The 19,959-nt window shown below is 41.0% G+C and overlaps 1 protein-coding gene across 2 annotated transcripts in view; it reads left to right on the top strand.

Annotated features, from left to right (window-relative positions):
- ARHGAP26 (Rho GTPase activating protein 26) overlaps nucleotides 1-19,959 on the top strand; it is a 636,281-nt gene that overhangs the window by 483,854 nt on the left and 132,468 nt on the right. The window lies entirely within an intron of this gene.

Genomic DNA, 19,959 nt, shown 5'->3' with positions numbered 1-19,959 from the left:
AAGTCTGCTGTTAGAGACTTCTCCAAAGTACTGAAGAGCAATGGTGTCTCTATGGAGACTAAGATGCTATCACTTGTTATGCATCAGAGAGTTGGGCAATGACCAAGGAGGATAGAAGAATCGATGCCTTTGAGCTGTGGTGCTGGAGAAGAGTATTGAGAATACCATGGACTGCTAGGAAAACAAACAGATTCATCTTGGAGAGGGTTAAACCGGGCAGCTCCTTGGAGGCAAGGATTCTGAGGCTTCATCTAACATAATTCAGACATGTTGTAAGGAGGGACCGGTCCATGTAGAGGGTAGACAGACAGGTCAGGAGTGGAAGGCTCTCTATGAGATGGATTGATTCAGTGACTGGGGTCATCGGGGTGGGTGTATCAGAGACCGTGCGATTGGCACAGGATAGAGAAGAGTTTAGGTCTATTGTACATAGGGTCGCTATGAGTCGCAAGTGACTCGACGGCACATAACAACAACAATGCACTGGGAAATTCTGTGGTTAGGGACCTCTCCAAATTATTAAGGAGTAATGGTATCAGTTTGAGGATTAAGGTGTGTCTGATTAAGGCATGGTCTTGCTGATCACTTGTTATGCATCTGAGAGCTGGACACTGAATAAAGATGACAGGAAAAGAATTGATGTCTTTGAGTTGTGGTGTTGGAGAAGAGCACTGAACCTCCCATGGACAGCCAAGAAAACAAATAAGTCTTGGAAAGGGTGAAGCCAGAGTGCTCTTTGGAGGCAAGGATGATAAAACTTCGTCTCCCTTGCTTTGGATATGTTGCTAGGAGGAGCTACTCCTTCAAGAGCAACATGAAGCTTTGAAAGGTGGAGGGTCAGCAAGGGAGAGGAAGACCCTCAACTAGGTGGATTGACAGTGACGGCCGCAATGGGCTCTAGAGTGTCCGGAAGTACTCGACAGTACCTCACAACAACAATAAATGGGTTTTGGGTTTGGTTTTTTTTATACTTATTTTTTGTCTATTATGTGCAGAAACTTGTCTTTTCCTTTTGGACATTGTGGTTTCCGTTGTGAGTTAGGAAATACTTTCTTACTCCATGAAATGATGGAATGTGTCAACAGAGCTGCCCCCTTTGAAACTAGGTCTAGAGAGCATGCAACTCAGACTCTTGGCCACTGAGTTGGAACCAGGGTTTGGGGAAGCTACAAATTACATGGGAGAAGATTTCCTATCATTCTCTCTCAGTGTTGCTATTTAATTCAAATGGCCAGAGGGGCATGGCCTTTGGGTTATCAGTGCAAGCTCCTACAAAGATGCCAGCAGGACTCCTAAGAAAGCATAGAGCATCACCTCTTTGTCCCAGCTCCTTGTTCCTACTAGCAAACTCTTGTGAGTTTCCAAGATCAGTGGAATTCCCTAGATCACCATTTTATAGACACAGCTCTAGGATTTTTTTTTATTGGATATATTTTTATTGGTTTGCACACAATCATTCATATACACGGTGTTTCATGCATTTACATTGTGTTTTATACAATATTTCATTTACATTATGTTTCATACATGTACACTGTATTTTATAGAATCATTCTATAAATTGTATCTTACAAACCTCCTCCTAAATAATACCCTAGAATAGAGAGTTAATAATTATGCTATATAATCTGCAAAATCTAGAATCAGACTTCTCATCACTGATAACATGCTAATGTAAGCCACTTTTATCTCCTTTCTGGATTTTTGCAAGTGCTTCCTAATTTAATTCCCTCCTCCCATCCATTCTGCTGTCATTTGTGGGAGTGAGACTTAAAACTACTAAGGCATTTAGTCTGCTGAGATTCATCCCAGGTCCGCTGGCCTCCATTTCATCCAGAGGGAAGGTGACAGTCCTGACCAGAGCCTGATGGTCCTACCCAGTCTCTGCTCCCCTCACAGTTACTGCCCTCATTTCCTCTCCCACACCTCCTCTTGTTTCTACCCCACTGCCTCCTTGACTGCTTGTCCGTCCTTCCACATGGCAGGTGAGCTCCCTCATCAGAGCCTCTATAGTTGTTCTCTGTGCCTAGAGTGCTCTCTCTGTATGTACCAACATGATCTGATTCCTTGCCTCCTTCAAGCCTTCTACATGAAGCCTACATAAATCATTCTATTCAAAATTACAAACAGTCCCCACCTTCCATATCCTCCCTCCCTATAACCTTCTTTCATCTCTCCACAGCATAGAGCTTAACATTTTCTGACATACGTATGCCAGGGATGTGTTCTGTCTCCATACCTTTTCAACGTGTATGCAGAACAAATTATCTGAGAGTCTGGGCTCTATGAGGAGAAGTGTGGCGTCAGGATTGGTGGAAGATCTATTAACAGTCTGCGTTATGCAGATGACACAACCCTGCTTGCTGAAACTGAGGAGGACCTGAAATGCTTGCTGTGGAGGGTCAAGGACTGTAGCCTTCAGTACGGATCGAAGCTCAATGTCAAAAAGACAAAGATTCTCACCACTGGAACAATTGGCAGCATCAGGGTGGATGGTGAAGAGATTGAGATTGTTAACAACTTTAGTCTGCTTGGCTCCACGGTCAACACTCTTGGCACCAGTAGCCAGGAAATCAAAAAATGTATTGCCATGGGAAAGTCTGTTAGGGACCTCTCCAGGGTACTGAAGAGCAGTGGTGTCACTCTGGAGACTAAGGTGTAAAGGCTGTGGTCTTTGCAATCACTTGTTATGCATCAGAGAGTTGGACAATGACTAGGGAGGATAGAAGGAGAATTGATGCCTTTGAGTTGTGGTGCTGGAGAAGAGTATTGAATGTACCATGGACTGCCAAGAAAACAAACAGATTCATCCTAGAGAGAGTTAAACCAGGCTGCTCCGTGGAGGCAAGGATTCTGGGGCTTCGTCTGACATACTTTGGACATGTTGTAAGGAGGGAGAGGTCCTTGGAGAGGGACATCAATGCTTAGAAGGTTGGAGGGATGGAGCAGAAGGGGAAGGGAGGTGGATTGATTCGGTGACTGGGGTATTCGGGATGGGAGCGTCAGAGGCAGTGAGTTTGGCACAGGATAGAGCAGGGTTTAGGGCTGTTGTACATAGGGTTGCTATGAGTCGCAAGTGACTCGACGGCATATAACAACAAACAACAACTATATGATTTCCTTGTTTACTCAGTCTGTTACCTTTCTAAGGAGCCCTGGTGAAGGACCATATAATGTAACAGAGTGTTAGCCAAAAGGTTGGTATTTCAAGTCCACTAGCTGCTCTACATGATAAAGAGAAGCCATCACCTCTTCTAAAGCTGTACAGCATCAGAAGGCCAGTGAAGCGTCACCACAAGTAGAAATCAACTTGACAGCAAAGAGTTAATTGCCTTTTTGCCCATTTGAGCATGTCCAAGAGCGTGAGGACAGTGCAGGACAGGGCATGACCTGTTCATGGGATCACTGTGAGTGGCAGTCAGCTCAACAGCACATAATAACAGCAACCTAATGTTGACTTCCTTCAAACAAGGCCTTTTGTCTTTTTGGTTCACTGTTTTGCTTCTAGAACCTCGATAGGCTCTAAAATATCTTTTGGATTAATGAATTGGCCCTTGAAGTAGCTCGGTTCCGGAATGGCTTCCTGTGATCCTCACCTGCCATGATTCACTCCCTCATGAGCCCTGTCTCCCTGGATAGGACTGGCTGCAGTGATCATTAGGACTCCCTGGTGGCACAAATAGCTAAACTCAGTGGCTCAACTGCTATCTTAAAACCATTCCTATGCATCCAATATCACCTCAGGGAAAAAAAAATAGACCTGGTACTCTACTTCTGAGTAATCACAGACATTGAGAAATCCAATGGAAAAGATGTCTGCTCTGAAGCATATTGCATTGCCTTGAGTAGGGTATAGTCTTGGTGGCAGGTGGCTCTGTCATCAGCAGGATATTATGAAAGAAAAGGTTTGTGATTTCAGAGACCAACCAGTGAAAGACATTGCAGCATTTGCCTTGGTTTCTGGAATTGCTGCTTCTGGGCAAAGCCAAGCCATCTTGTTGTGAGGACAGTCTGAATAGGAGGAACTGAAACATTTTGCCAACAACCAACCACCTTGCTAGCCATTGAATGGGTCTCCACACACTAACTCCTCCAGCTCCAGTCAGGCCCTCTGATGACAGCAGCCACAGCCAATGTCTTGACTGTAGCCTCATGAGAGACCTTGTGCCAGAACCACTCAGCTTGGGCACCCCTAATTCCAGACCCATTGAAACTGTGCAGTCATAAATGCTTGCTTATTATTATTTTAACTATAACATTTTGGGGTAATTTGTTATGAAAGATGATATAACTACTAAACAAAAAAACAAAAGAAACAAAAAAACCCACAAAACAAAACGCAAACCCACTGCTATCAAGTTGGTTCTGACTTGTAGCCACTCTCCATTCCTAAGGCTGTAACTTTTTACAGAAGGGTATTCCTCATCTTCCTCCTATGGAATGACTGGTGGATTCAACCTGCTGGCCTTCCAGTTAGCAACCTCATATATTATGCACTATGCCAGCAGGGCTCCTTCTGTCACTCCTGAAGAGCCTCTGAATAAACTCTCAAAAGGCAATAGGGGTATCCAGCATAGTTGTTTCAACAACATAGTCATCTTCTTATAAGGTTAATAAGAGAGATATAGAATCAAGTTATGAAAATCTGCTCTCAGTGACTTCTCCAGAGTGCTAAGGAGCAACGATGTCTGTGTAAAGACTAAGGAGCACCTGATTAACACCATAGACTTTTCAGTTGATCCTGTGCATCTTAAAGTTGAACAGTAAGTAAAGCTAACAAAAGGAGAATTGATGCCTTTGAGTTGTGGTGTTGTAGAGAAATACTGACTATCCTATTAACAAACAAGTCTGTTCAGACTTGAACAAATACTTGAAGCACAGGCACTCCGTGGAGGCAAGAATGGTGAAACTCCATCTTACATACTTCGAGCATATTGCCAGGAGGGGCTATTCTTTGGAAAAAGATATCATGCTGGAAAAAGCGGAGGGGTCAGAGAAAGAGAGGAAGACCCTCAGCAAGTTGGATTGACACAGTGACTATCACAGTGGGCTTAGGCATATCAGACATGGTGAGAATGATACATAGTTCAGATCTGTTGTTGGGGTTTCTGAGGTGTAGTCAACTAATGACAACTAATAACAATAACCACCCCTTTCAGGGAGCTCAGGTATAATCGGGAGGGAGTTGCCTGCTCACCCAAAAGTGGTGCTTCTCTGGCAGTTCAAATCCACCATCAGCTCCATGGGGAAAAGATGGGTGTTCTCCTCCTGTGGGATTTATAGCCTCCAAAAACCCAATGGAGGGTCAGCTATGAGTCAGTTCTGATTCTCTAGCAAGAAGTTTGACCACCCTTTATCCTATCTTTGGAGTCCTGTTCACTCACCTCCCTCAAATATAAGAAATCGGAAATAGGAGCAGTGATGTATGATAAAGATAAGCATGTGAATAAGTCTCAGAGTAGAATAGTAATTAACACATTGCTGCACACTTTTAAAATTGATGAGCGTGCTTAGAAACACATTTGCCGTCATTTGTGGCAACGTGTTAATACCATGTGCTCTGATCCAGGCTGTATCATCTCTTAGTGTATGTGGCCATCAACAGATTATGCAGCCTCTCCAAGCTCATAACAGTACTCTTCATACAGCCTAGCTGCTGTAACAAAAACCACCAAAGTATCATTTACTCAGAACAGCAGAAGTCTGCTTTGTACTCCCAGAACAACAGTTCATTGCGGATATCTTCGAGGAAGCTATCAGGTGCTGATTCAGCAGACCAAGTCACTTCCATATTATACTTCTGCCTTCTGCTCTGAAGATAGGAGAAATGCAGAAAAAATAAGGGAAGATGAGCCAACCTGAAAGTTGTTGTTTCTCACGTTGGTGTTTTATAGTTTTCTTTATAAAGGTCTTTGCCTCTAGTTAGTTTTACTACCAAGTAGCACAATTTGTGGTTGGCTATTGTAAATGGTATTGCTTTCTTAATGTCGTTTTCTGTATCTCCTTTGTTACTTTAGAAGAATCTCACTGATTTTTGTCTGTTGATTTTATGTCCTTCCACTCTACTAAATTAGTCTAACAGTTTGTTTGGGTTTGTTTTGTTTTTTTTTTTAATTGAGTCCTGGAGTTTTCTGTGTGCACTATCATATCTTCAGCCTATAGCGACAATTTTACTACCTCTTTGCAGATTTGGATACCTCTTATTTCCTTCTCTTCTAAAATACTTCTAGCATGTACTTCTAATATAGTCCTGAAAAGGAGTGGTGAAAAGTGGGCATCCTTGTCTGGTCCTATTCACAAAGGAAACGTCTTTAACTTTTCTCCATTGAGAATGATGTTAGCTCTTGAGTTTGTGTAAATACTTTTCACTATGTTGAGGAAATTCCCTCCTATTCACAGTTTACTGAGTGTTTTATTGAGGAAGGGGTGTAGGATTTTGTTTGAAGGCGTTTTCCGAATAATTCATTGGAACATGTAGTTCTTGTTCTTTGCTTTGTTAATGTGATGAATTAATGGATTGTTTTTCTTGTACTGAACCATCTTTGTATACCTGTTATGAATCCCACTTGGCCATGATAAATTTTTTCTATATAGGTAGATTTCGTTAAGGATTTTTGCATCTATGTTCATCAGAGATATTGGACAATACCTTTCTTTTTTGGTGTTGTCTTTGCCTGGTTTTGATATTGGGGTTATTCTTACTTCATAGAACAAGTTTTAGAGTACTCCCATTTTCTGTATTTTTTAAAATAATTTAAGTAGAGTTGGTGATAGTTCTTCTCTGAAGGTTTGGTAGAATTCAGCTGTGAAACCATCTGAGCATGACTTTTTTAGGGAGTAGTCTTATGACTTCAATTTCTTCTTTTGTGAAAGGTCTCTTCATGTGTTCTACAGCTGTCTGTGTCAGTCTGGATAAGGTGTGGGTTTCTAGGAATTCTTCCATTTCCTCTAGCTTTTAAAATTTATCAGAGTATAGCTTTTCATAATATTCTATTGTTATCAGTTTAATTTCAGATGGTTCTGTTGTGATGCCACCTCTTTCATTTCTTATTCTAGTTATTTGTGTCTTTTTTTTGTCCCTTTTTGTTAAGTTTGTTGATTGTTTGCATATTTTAATAATTCTTTCAAAGAACTAGCTCCTAGTCTTGTTGATAGTTTCATTTGTTTTTGTTTGCTATCCCATTGATTTCAGCCTTTCCTCTTATAATTCTTTTTTTTATAGGCTGTGGGATTATTCTTTTTCTTTTTGGTGGAGGTATTGCTAATTTTGCTTCTTTATTCTTTTTTTATGTATTTGCCTATTGCTATGAACTGCCCCCTAGGACTGCCTTAACTGTATTCCAGAGGTTTTGATATGTTGTCTTTTCATTTGTTTTGAGGAACTTTTTTCACTTTTATTTTTTATACAATCCAGTAGTATTCAAGCACATTGTTACTTAACTTCACATAGTTGACTTTTCTCTCCGTTATCCTCCTGTTGTTAATTTTTAGTTTTATGGCACTATGATCTGAGAAGATCCTTTGTGTTACTTCATTGTTTTTTAATTTGTTGAGGCTTACTTTGTGTCCTACTATATGATCAACTCTGAAGAATATACCTTGTGCACATGAGAATAAAATAAATTGGGTGAAGTACTCTGAATACACCTACAAGACTGAATTGGCTACTTGCATAATTAAGTTCTTCTGCATGTTTGTTGTTGTGTGCCATCAAGTCAACCAACCTGTCACTGACCCTCCAGTGGGTTTTCAGAGGCGTCACATGGGAGGAAATTGTCCATCCTTCTCCCACAGAGCAGCTGGTGAGTTTGAACCTTTGTGATTGCAGGACAGCTTCTTAGCACTAGGCCACCAAAGCTCCCTGCATGTTGAATTTCTTTCAAGTTGACCTGTCCTTTGATGAAAGAGGTGTGTTAAAGTCTCCCACTACTATTGCAGTGCTGTCTATTTCTTTCTTCAAGTCTGTTAACCCTTGTTTAATGTATTTTGCAGGTTATAATTGTGAAGATGTTGACCAAAGTTATGTCTTTTTGCTCTATTGTGCCTTTAATCATTATATAATGCCCTTCCTTATCTTTTATGGTGATTTTCATCCTTAGTATTGCTATTCTTCCTTTGTGTGGATTCCATTTGCTTGATATATAGTTTTCCAGACTTTGATTTTTAGTCTATCTTTAGCCTAGGTTCTTAGATATGTTTCTTTTCTTTTTCCATTCTGCTACTCTTTTCAATTTTTTTTTAAATTTTTTATTGGTTTGCATACAAAATTCATATACATTGTGTTTAATTTATATACACTGTGTTTCATACATTCTCTCATTCACATTGTGTTTCATACAATCATTCCCATACATTGTTTTATGAATTAATCACCATTAATCTGTGCCCACTGTTACCCCATCTTTTCATGTCCACAGTGTATCTTTCCTAATTCCTTCATCCCCTCCCTCTGTCCAACAAACCCTGATGCTTCGTGATATTCCCGTTTTCCACCCTCAGCTTTTCTCCTCATCCCCTTCCCTCTTTGAACCTTTATCCACATCTTAGAAGTTATCCTTCTAATTTTACAATAATGATTTTAATGCAGTATTTGTCCATATGAGCCTGAGTTAATTCACTCAGTATGATGCTCTAGGCTCTCCCATGTTTTATAGTAATTTTCAAATCACTACTTCAGAGTGCTGCATAGTATCCCACTCCTAGGAAAGTAGAACTGAGACACAAATGGAGATTTGTATACCTATGTTCATAGCAGCATTATTTACTACCCAAAAAAAATGGAAACAGCCCAAGCAGACATTCATTCAGCAAATGAATGGGTTGAGAAATTGAGGTATATTTACATGTCTTTAAGCCGTTCACAGTAAGTGTGAATATAGTTGTCATTTTGTTGTTATTCTTTTTCTTTGTTTCTGGTTACTTTGGACCATCTACTTTTCCTTTCCTGTTTCTGTTTGAAGAACTTCCTTTAGTATTTTCGTAAAGTTTGTCTTATTTTCACAAATTCCTTAAGCTCTCCTTTTCTGAAATTTACCTGATTTCTTCTTCAGATTTGATGGACGGCTTTGTTAAGCACAGGATCCTCAGCTTCCAGTTTTTTTTCTTTCAGCCTTGTGTATATGTCATCCCTTATCTTCTTACTCACTTGGTTTCTGCTGAGAAATCAGTACTTAATCTAATTGGCTCTTTTTGTAGTTAATGCTTTGTTTTTCTCATACTTCTTTTAGTAGTCTATCCTTTTATTTGATTTTGAAGAATTTGTGATATGTCTTGATGTTTTTCTTTTAGGGTGTAGTTTATGGAGTTCACTGAGGTTCTTGAATGTGGATTTCCTCATTCTTCATGATGTTTGTTGTTGTTGTTATGTGCCATCAAGTTGCTTGTGACTCATAGTGACCCTATGTACAACAGACCTAAATTCTGCTCTGTCCTGTGCCAATCGCACTGCCTCTGACACACCCATCCCGATTATCCCAGTCACTGAATCAGTCCACCTCATAGAGGGTCTTCCTCTCCTGTGCTGTCCCTCCACCTTCCCAAGCATGATAATCCGTCTCCAAGGACTGGTCCCTCCTTATTTTCTTTTAGTAACTCTTCCACAATTTTCTCAGTGTTTCCCTCCCTGACTCCAGTTCTGGAATTCTGATCACATATATGTTGTTCTGTTTATTATCCCACATGATTTTAATGTTTTCTTCATTTTCCTTCTGTATTCTCTGTGTTATTTTTTTCTTATAGAAGATTCTTATTGAGGTTCTTGTTATCTAGCTTGCTGACTCTTTCGTTCTGCTCTTTCCTCCATCTAGCAAGTTGGGAAATTCTGCCTTTTTGGTCTTGATACTCTGAATTATATTTTCTTGCATTTCTTTTCTTTCTAGTACTGCGTTGGTTGTATGCTACCTGTCTTGTTATTATTTTTTTAAAATTCTTATAGCTCTTAATTTATGGCTTCAATTCCTTTTCTTCCATCATTTGTAACTTCTTCAGTAGCTCTGTTCATATAATACCAAATTGATATATTTATTCTGCCTGCCTATCTCTAGGGTATTTGTTGGGTCTGCAGTTTGATCTGCTTTTTTAGGTGAAACCTTGCTTTGTTCTTTCATATTATCTGAAGCGGTCTGCTGCTTCCTTAACATTATGTAAAATTCTTCTTGGTATGTATGAGGTAGTTTCTGTTGTGTCTGCATTGGTTGTTGACCATTCACTGTCTTTATGATGCTGTTGATAAGTTGCAGAATTAAAATGTTTTCTCTAATTGAGTTTCCCAGTGGTAGTCTTCCCTGCTCTCACGTATGGGCAGAAATGTTCCCTGTTTCCTGTGGCAAGCTTCTCATCCATTTGTCTTTTGAGGGGCCAGAAACTGAGGTTTTACCCTTTGTGCAGCTGTGATGGACCTCCTTCTCTGTCATGTCCTATAGTCTGATTTGGGGGAGGGGAAGCAGGACGAGATATTTTCTTGATGAGTAGGCAAAGTCCCAAGGGTACCATCTGGAATACTCAAGAAAAAGGGCCCAAGAAAGCGTCCAGGTCCCAGCAGTCCCAAGCCTCAGCAGTTTCTAATGGCCATATACTTCTCTCAGGGATGATTGAGAGAGAAGCTATTCTCACCTGAGAACAAAAAGGCTGTGGGAAGCACCATCTTCCCAGCAACACAGATCCCAGTTCTGGCTATTTGCTAATAATGTCCAGAGCTGCATGCTTCCAGGAGTTGGTAGGGGACCGGGTATGTGGGGGGTAAAGGGGGGGGGCAGTGCAACTCTTCCTCTCTGAGCTGATGAAGTCCTAGAGAAGTGCCAACTTCTCAATGATTCAGCTCCCAATTCTTATAAGAAGTTCCTTCTGCTCCCAAGTACCTGGAGGGAACTCTCCCAGGCTGTGGTACTGTACTTCCCTCTCTAGGGAACGGGAGGACAACCTGCCCTGCCAAAGAAGTCTTTTGTGGACCTGGGCAGCTAATGAGAAAGCTTCCTAGCTGTAGTACTATCCTCTCCAAGGAATGGAGGAAAGCAACTTTCTTTACCTGAAGAAGTACATTTTGGTCCCAAGTGGCTTCCAGGAATGCTTGCCTGGTTGCGGCACTCTTTTCTTCAGGGAAATGGGGGACAACTTGTCCTACCATTGATGTCCCTTGTAGTCCCCTGAGGCTGGCAGGAGTGCTCACCTGGCTGTGGTGCTGCCCCACCCCTGAGAAAGAGAGGACAACTTGCCCTACCAAAGAAGTCTCTTCTAGTCCCACATGGCTGGCAGGAATCTCCCTAGCTGTGGTACTCTCCTCTCTGGGCAGTGTGGGAACAACTTTTCTACCTGAAAAAGTCCCTTGTGGGACCACAGGACTGGTGGGAATTGGAGTATTTGAATTTTTAGTAGGCAGGATGTAATGCAAGATAATGAATGTTTAACTATAACTGTTTCATATGTCCTTGGGCATGCAAAGCCAGAAGGCATATTCCCAAAAATAGCATGACAGGAAGATCTGATGGTACTAGTAATAGTAATAGTAATAGTAATAGTAATAGTAATAGCAGCACTCCAGTAGTGAAATGTATATAAACAAACAGCCATTCCTGCCTTAGGCACTTAATGGAGAGCTCGAAACGAAAAAGGAAAGCTTGACCAGGCTAGAGAAGGTTTGGGCAAAAGATGGAGAAAAGGTTCACGTTGCTTAGGGGAGTGTAAGTTATGTTACTCACTCATGCTTATTTGGTGATGGAATATAAAAAGGGTATTACAAAGCTTTATTATATGTTCTTTAGTCTGTGCCAGAGGATGGGGTGAATCACAGGAAGATTTCTGTTTCTCTGGCAGCTGATAGAGGCACGAGAGGGAAAGCTTAACAGGGACAGAGCAGCACTCCAGTGTGTGTGTCTAATCCTGAGGGAGTTTCCAATCTGAGGCCCTTCATGGCCCACAGTTACAGGCAAGAACTGTGTGCTTACATTATTTGGGGAGAAAGTCTTTTTATATTAATAAGTTTAACATTCCCAGTTAAAAAACATTATATCTATATCTATGTATATCTATATCGATATCGATAGATCTATATCGATCTATCGATCTGTATCTATCTATCTATAAAATTTGGCCTCAGTCTCCTCAGGAAGTGTGTGACTGTCACCGTGCAGGGGTCCTGAGTGTCCATGGTCATGTGCTGTGTTCTCAAAATAATCCTTAACTGAATTGACTTCTGCCAGTAGAAATTTCCTTTAGTCATCAAATCTCTAGATTTGATGTTCTTAGAAACATTGTGTGTTCTTAAAAACTTGCTGGAAACTTGATCTTTAAAAATCCACAAAAATGAACATCTTAGTTAACAGTATTAATGAACAGTCTGTTAGTCTTGTTAGTGGTTTTCTTGAAAAGCTATCTCTTTCTGTTTTCTCTCTCACAGACACACTATCTAGGAGCAACTACTTTGTTCTCTTATCTTTAGCATTGGGATACGGGGCGGGGAGGGGGGAATTGTATAAATATTCTTAAAGGAATGCTTTCCATCAGCTCCGTAACCACCTATCCACCAGTAAAAAGTACATGATGGCATATGACCTCATGCTGAAAATCATGCTTAATACTGGACTTACTATGCATCCCCTCTGGTGGCCTATTGGGTAAGAAGTTGTACTGCCAACCCAAAGGCATTCCTTTAAAATCTACCACTGCTCTGCAGAGAAAAGGACTATCTCTTCACTGAAGTTTGTTGTTGTTGTGGTTTTAAATTTAATTTTATACTAGTTTGCATAAAAAACTTATATACATTGTTTCATGCATTCCTTCATTCACTCGTGTTTATACGATCATTCCCATACATTATGTTTTATAAAATTAATCACCATTGATCTATGCCTACCATTACCTTGTCTTTTCAGATTCCCACTGGATCTTTCTAAATTCCTTCACCTCCTTCCTCTGCCCACCAACCTCTACGACCCTGTGATTTCCCTCCTGTCAACCCTTACCTCTCCGGCTCTCTCCCCTTCATCCCTTGGACTTTCAACTATATCTTACTAGTTATCAATTTTATTCACAATAGTGGTCTTGTGTAATTTTGTCCTTATGAAATTGAGTTAGTGTACTCAACAATACAAGATCAATATTCAAAGTCAAGGACTGTAGTCTTCCATATGTATTGAAGCTCAGCATCAAGAGACAAATATTCTCACCACTGGCGCAATTGGCAGCACCGTGATAAATGAAGAGATTGAGGATGTTAACAATTTTATCTTGCTTGGCTCCATAATCAACTCTCTTGACACCAGTAGTCAGGAAATCAAAAGATTAACTGCACTGGGAAAATCTGCTGTCAGGGACCTTTCAAGAGTGCTAAAGAACAAATATGTAAGTCTAGAGACTAAGGGGCACCTGATCCAGGCCATAGTCTTTGTAATTACTTGCTGTACATCAGAGAGCCGGACAATGACTAAGGATATATAAGAAAAATCAATGCCTTTGAATTGTGGTGCTGTAGAAAAGTCTTGAACATACCATATACCATCAAGAAAACGCATAGATCTGTCTTGGAGAGGGTGCCAAGATTTTGAAGCTCTGTCTCACATACTTTGGGCATGTGGCCAGGAGGGACTGATCCTTGGAGAAGGACATCATGCTCAGAGTGGTGGAGGGACAGTGCAAGAGAGGAAGACCCCAGATGAGATGGATTGATACAGTGGCTGGGTCAGCGGGGGTAAGAGTGTTGGAATCAGTGAGACTGGCTCAGGACAGGCTTCAGAGTTGCTGTACATAGGGTACTATGAGTCACAAGCAACTTGATGGCACATAACAACAACAAATAAAGAAATCGGTGGAATTCCTTGACAGTAACAAAGAAAACACAGATAAGGAAACTAAGAGAGCAATATCATTTACAATATTCAACCACAAATTGAGATGCTTTGGAATAAACCCAATTGGAGACACAAAAGACCTTTAAAAAGAAAACTATAAAACTTTTCTGAGAGAAACAGTAAAATGCCTAAATAAATGGGGGGGGGATGTTCCCTTATCATGGATAGGAAGACTCAATGTAGTGAAAAATGACAATCCTACCAAAAGCAATCCACATGTTTAATGCAGTCCCAATATGATAGCAAATTCCTTTTTCAAAGACATGGGAAAGGCAGTTGGCAAGTATATTTGGAGAGGAAAGAGACCCCAAATAAGCAAAGCACTTCTAAAAAACAAAGATGAAGTGGGAATTATAGCTCTCCCTGATTTAAAAACCTACTATACAGCTGTAATAACCAAAAAAAAAAGTGCATGGCACTGGTATAAGGACAGGCACTTAGACCAATGGAACAGAATCAAGAACCCAGAAATTAACCCATTTATGGTCAACTGGTATTAGACAAAGAAACAAAATCTATCAAATAGGGAAACAATAAACTCTTCAAATGCTGCTGCAAAAACTGGACTATTACCTGCAGAAAGGGTTAAACCGGGTGGCTCCTTGGAGGCAAGGATTCTGAGGCTCCGTCTAACATACTTTGGACATGTTGTAAGGTGAGACCGGTCCTTGGAGAAGGACATGATGCTTGGTAGGGTAGAGGGACAGCACAGGAGGGGAAGGCCCTCTATGAGGTGGATTGATTCAGTGACTGGGATAATCGGTATGGGAGGGTCAGAGACAGTGAGATTGGCACAGGACAGAGCAGAGTTTAGGGCTGTTGTACATAGGGTCGCTATGAGTCGCAAGCAACTCAGTGGCACATAACAACAACAACCACAACCTGCAGAAAGCTGAAGCAGGATCCGGATCTCACACCATACACAAAAATCAACTCAAGGTGGACCAGAGTCCTAGTGGTAAAACCCCAAATCATAAGGTACTTATGTAATTTGTAGCCTTTGAAAACCCCCTGGAGGTTCAGCTATGAGTCAGTTGCTATTCAACAGCACATAATGACCACAGTTCCTAGCATAATATATTGCTGTGTTATAAAGAACATTTTTAAAAGTGTTTATGCTTTGTGCTCTGAAACCTAGGTTGGGAGAGATTCAGGAAGAAATAGAAGACAGTGTTGAAAGAGGTTATGGAAACCCAAGTGTCTTGCCAATAATTCTTCTTCATAAGCAGACAGAGAAAATAGGAACTAGTAAGATGTCTGTTTTAGTTATCTATTTTTGCATGACAAACTGTCTCCACACGTAGTATCTTAAAACAGTGGCTTTATTGCTCACAGATTTGTAGATTAGAAATTTGAGGAGGATTCTTGTGTCTTACATGATGTTCCTTGGCCTACTTCCTCTGATTCTGGAGGACCTAGTTACCAGCTGAGATACTTTGGTTCTCTTCCATGAGGCCTCTGTCTGTCCATGTGGTCTCTCATCTGCAGTCTAACCTTGACTTCTAGAAAGCAAAAACCGACCTGCTAAGGCTTGGGCTCAAACAGGCAGAGCCTCACTCACTATACATATTGTTGGCCAGGCAAAATCACAAGTCCAGCCAGACTCAAAAGAAGAGAAAGCGGGGAAACAGACTCTATTTCTTGATGAGAGGAGCAGTATGTCCAGGCGAGGAGGAATTCTTGGCCGCCATCCCCACAAATGACCTCCCATCGTGCTTCACACCCTCACTGCTTCTGGCCTTGCCCTTCATTTCCTTTGTGGGTGGCTTTGCTTTCTTATTAGTGGCTGATGTTAAACACAAGCAGCTTCTTTATGAATAATATTCTTTGTGAAAAGCACTCTTCTGTCTCCTAGCGTTGCCATATTTGCACAACTAGGAGGCATAAAACATTTGTGATCATAGCCAAAACAGGTCTCGATAGTCCTTGCAAGCTTAGGGTGGAGAACCAACTCATATATGTCTAAAACTGGAAAAGTGTGGAAAAATGTGCTTAAAAATGGCCTTTTACGGGAGCTCTGGTGGTCTCGTTGCAAGAAGGTGCACTGCAATCCCAGAGGTTCGTGATTTGAATCCACCAGATGCTGTGCTGGAGAAGGAGGGGCAATCTCCTCCTGACTATACAGTCAGATCCAATTTAACAGTATACACACACAATGAAATAATTTTTTTTAAAGCCTTTTAAAATAAAGCCAGAAAATTTGGTTTCTTTTACTTGATAAATTTAGGTTTTTGTTATTTTGTGGTTTAATTTGTTGAAAAAAAAGGGGGGGAGAAGTCTCTATATCCTGACTAAAGCACATGACTTCTGTCTTGATCTCCCTCTTTACCAAATATTAAAACTTGACATTTGGCCCAAGGGTCATAAATAAAGATGTAGTCATTGACTAGCACATTTTCACACCTTTGAGACTGTGTCTCCACCTGTCTTGCCTCACAGAGCCAACATGTGCTCCTTCATGGAAGGCTTTGTTGTTGTTTTGTGCCATCAAATCGGAGCCGACTTATAGCTGACCTTCTAGCCAGTTTTTCAGAGAAAAATCCCCTCCCATGTGATTAGGAGCCTCTCAAAACCTCCTGGAAAGTCATCTATGGACCAGTTCTGACTTGATGATGCACATCAACACCAATTGCAAAGACGGAGATTACCCATCCTTCTCCCGTGTGGAAACTGGTGGATTTGAACAACAGGCCTTTGGGATTGCAGTGCAGCTTCTTACCTCTAGGACACCAGAGCTCTCTCATGGAAGTCTGTCTGAAGAGCAGAAAATGGGACATGGAGGCATGGGCCATGAGTGTCTCTCTGAAAGGGCCAGAGGGAGTAAGAATGACACAGCCCCTTGTTGTCCCAGAGCAGAAAGCAGACCAGGAGCCCATAGCCCAGCCCCATGGTGCCTCTAGAGCCCCACTAACAGCAAGAAGTTCTTTAATTCATTTCTGACTCAGAGTCATAGTTATGGTACCAACAATGGGCTTTCTTAAGGAAGAAAGGTGGAGCGTGGGGGAGGCAAAGAATATCACAATATCACCCAAAATAAGCCCAGGTTTTAGCCCAACAGTTCCAACACACAACACCTCAATTAGTCCAGGCTCCGGTTTCAGTCAACAAGCAGCTTTTCCTTCCATTCTCAGTGGCAAGAACAGCAAAAATGCAGCTTTGGCCAGCACAAATTCTAGGAGCTTCAGGTCACACCCTGCCACCGTTTGTCCACAGCAATACCGCAGTCTCCGGTCTCTCCACCACCGGGGTCTTGGTCTCACCAGGGTCTTGCTGCCAAAGCGTTGCTCACCTCAAGTCTTTCTGCTCAGTGTGGGAAGTGCTCTTTCACTCACCCTAACCGTGTACAGCACATGCTGATTTGAAAGACCATGTGCCTGCAGTTAAGGTAGCTAGAGTCCAGAGGCAGCTTAATAATGGCTAAAACAGTCCATTTTCAGGCTAACACCACAAAGCCTTAGTGATGTGTTTTACATAGAACTTGAGTCCAATCACATTAATCTTACCAAACTCATACTTACCACGTTGTCATAATCAAAATCTGTTCTTTACCTTCCCAGACAAACCCTGGGGCAAAGACTGTTCTCAGCAAACTTCTCGGAAGTAGGTATTCCAGAGTAAGGGGAAGAAGAGAGGAAAAAGCCACAAAGATAAAGTGTTACGGTTAGGGATTCATGTTAATTTGTCCTTTACTGTATTGGTAATGCTACACTGACTTGTTTATTCAGTTGTAGTAATAGAATTTTGCTGGCCTATAGAGTCCAGATAATAATTACAACAACAGCAGGAGCAACAATAGCTAACTTTTAGCTGCACTTTACTATCTGTAAGATACTGTGTTAAGTACTGTATCTCAATCATCTCATTGGATCTTCACAGCAAGATCCTTATAAGGTCAGTATTTTCAGCTCTGTTTTACAGTGTTATGAGTCTGAAGAGCAGAGAGGTTAACAGCTTATTAGGAAAGGAAGTAGGGTTTCAAACCAGTATAAGTTTTCATACTCAAACTATTAAAATTACTTCATCTCTATTGATTCCTGTGGCTGCCTTTTTTGCCATTTCCTTCAAGGCATCTTTAACGTACTTCGTTACCATTGGCCCAGAACATTTGATTGTTCTTATGCGAAATCTATACTTGAACCAAGAAAGCAGTCATCAGAACAGAACAAGGAAACACTGCATGGTTCAAAATTGGGAAGGGTGTCCGCCAAGGATGGAGTCTCTCTCTATACCTTTTTAATCTGTATACAGAACAGGTCATCCAGGACACTGGACTGTACGATGAGGAATGTGGCATCAGGATTGAAGGGAGATTCATCAACAGCCTGCGTTATGCAGATGACACAACCCTGCTTGCTGAAAATGATGTTGAGCTTCCATCCATATTGGAGGCTCAGTCCTTGACCTTCTGCAGCAAGAGCTTCAGATCCTCCTCAGTTTCAGCAAGCAGTCAAATAAATGCCTTTGCATAGCTTCCTAACAACAGTAGTAACAGCATTGTCCAAGTAAAGAAACATGACTATTTTTTACAAAGTGTGTTAGCAATTTGAAAAAATTGGGACATCCAGGAAGAAGAAGGAATTCAGTCCTCCTCCAAATAACCCTTTTTTCTCAAAAAAAAAGTTTGAGGTTTTTTAGCAAGTAAAAAAAAGTTCGAGGTTTTTAGTAACATGACAGTCAGGCGTGTGTGTGTGTGTGTGTGTGTGTGTGTGTGTGTGTGCGTGTGCACGTGCGTGCGTGCGTACATGCAAGGCTGATACATAATGGCAGAATTGGTCTCATGTTCTTATAACAGTTCTGATATTTCTGTGGCACTCTGAAAAGTTCCTGCACCTGAATCATAACATGTTTGTGCACTATGTGCTCTTGTTCTTGTCAGTACTGCCTCTTGATGTTTTAGAAAGCATCGTTTTCAGGTCCTTTGGTTTCTGTGGAAGACGAAAGGGTTGTTCTTTGTCATAAGTCCCCAAAGTTAAGTGCCCCTTTGAAACATTGCATTGCACTGGCCGTGCCACATAGAGGAGGTTACCAGCCAGGGCTGGCCCTCTTTAATGACTCATGTAAATATCAAATCCCAAGCAACCTTGCCAGTCCATTAAAATAGGAACACCTATCAGTGCATTTGACTTTATTTTATTTGGGCCTACCTAACTTTATTAATGAGCTTCTGCCAAAGTGCTGATGGCAGTTGACATCTATTACATCAGTGTTAGTATTTGTATACAATACCAATTAAGAAAATGCAGTAGATTCCAACAGTTTCTTGCAACTAATTGGTACTAAGCAGGTGCATTTCATTTTCCTGATGTTTCAAGTAGCTATTGACTTGTAAAATCAATAGCAACAACAACCGTACCAACAGTCAGGTGTGCCTGCTTAGGAAGCTAATCTTCTATTTTATAGTCATAGTTTTGCTCACAGACTTTTACGTTTTTTGTTACTTTTTTACCTAATTGTATGGTTTCAGGTAAGTTTAGAAACTAGCTACCTATTTTTGTAGCATGAACTGGAATTCTGTCATAGGGCTTCATTTCATTTTATTTGTATTTAAGAGTAAGTGCAATACAAGATATTTTTCATTGATAAGGTTGTAGATCTGAAAATGAGTATTTCTCCCAATAGCTCAGGATCAACAGCCACTTGTTTTAACTGAGAGGAGCCATTGTTGTTGTTGTTGTTGTTGCTACTCTGCTGTTGTATAACATCCAGTTGGAACCAACTCATTGCTGACCCTCCAGCAAGTTTTCAGAAACAGTTAATAGCATAGGAGGAGATTGCGCATCCTTCTCTCATAGAGCAAACTGTGGCTTTCACGATTGCAGCACACCTGTCAGCAAACGAATGGATACAGAAGCTGTGGTATATTCACACAATGGAATACTATGCTGCATTGAAAAACAAGGAACTCATGAAGTATTATACAAAATGGGGGACTCTGGAGGACATTATGCTGAGTGAAATATCTCAGTCACAAAAGGACAAATATTGCATAGGGCCACTGTTGTAAAATGAGACTGACTTCAGGGTTGAGGGAAGACTGAGAAAGAGGGGCAGAATGATGTATACTGCATTGAAACAGGTGAGGGAGAGAACTGTTTATGAGAGATATGTTGTTGTTGTT

The sequence above is a fragment of the Elephantulus edwardii genome, unplaced genomic scaffold, assembly GCF_000299155.1.
Source record: "Elephantulus edwardii isolate Elephantulus edwardi_28Jun2011 unplaced genomic scaffold, EleEdw1.0 scaffold00095, whole genome shotgun sequence".
Taxonomy (NCBI): Eukaryota; Metazoa; Chordata; class Mammalia; order Macroscelidea; family Macroscelididae; genus Elephantulus; species Elephantulus edwardii.
Note: the sequence above shows the minus strand (reverse complement) of the source record. Positions and strands in the feature narration are given on the sequence as shown.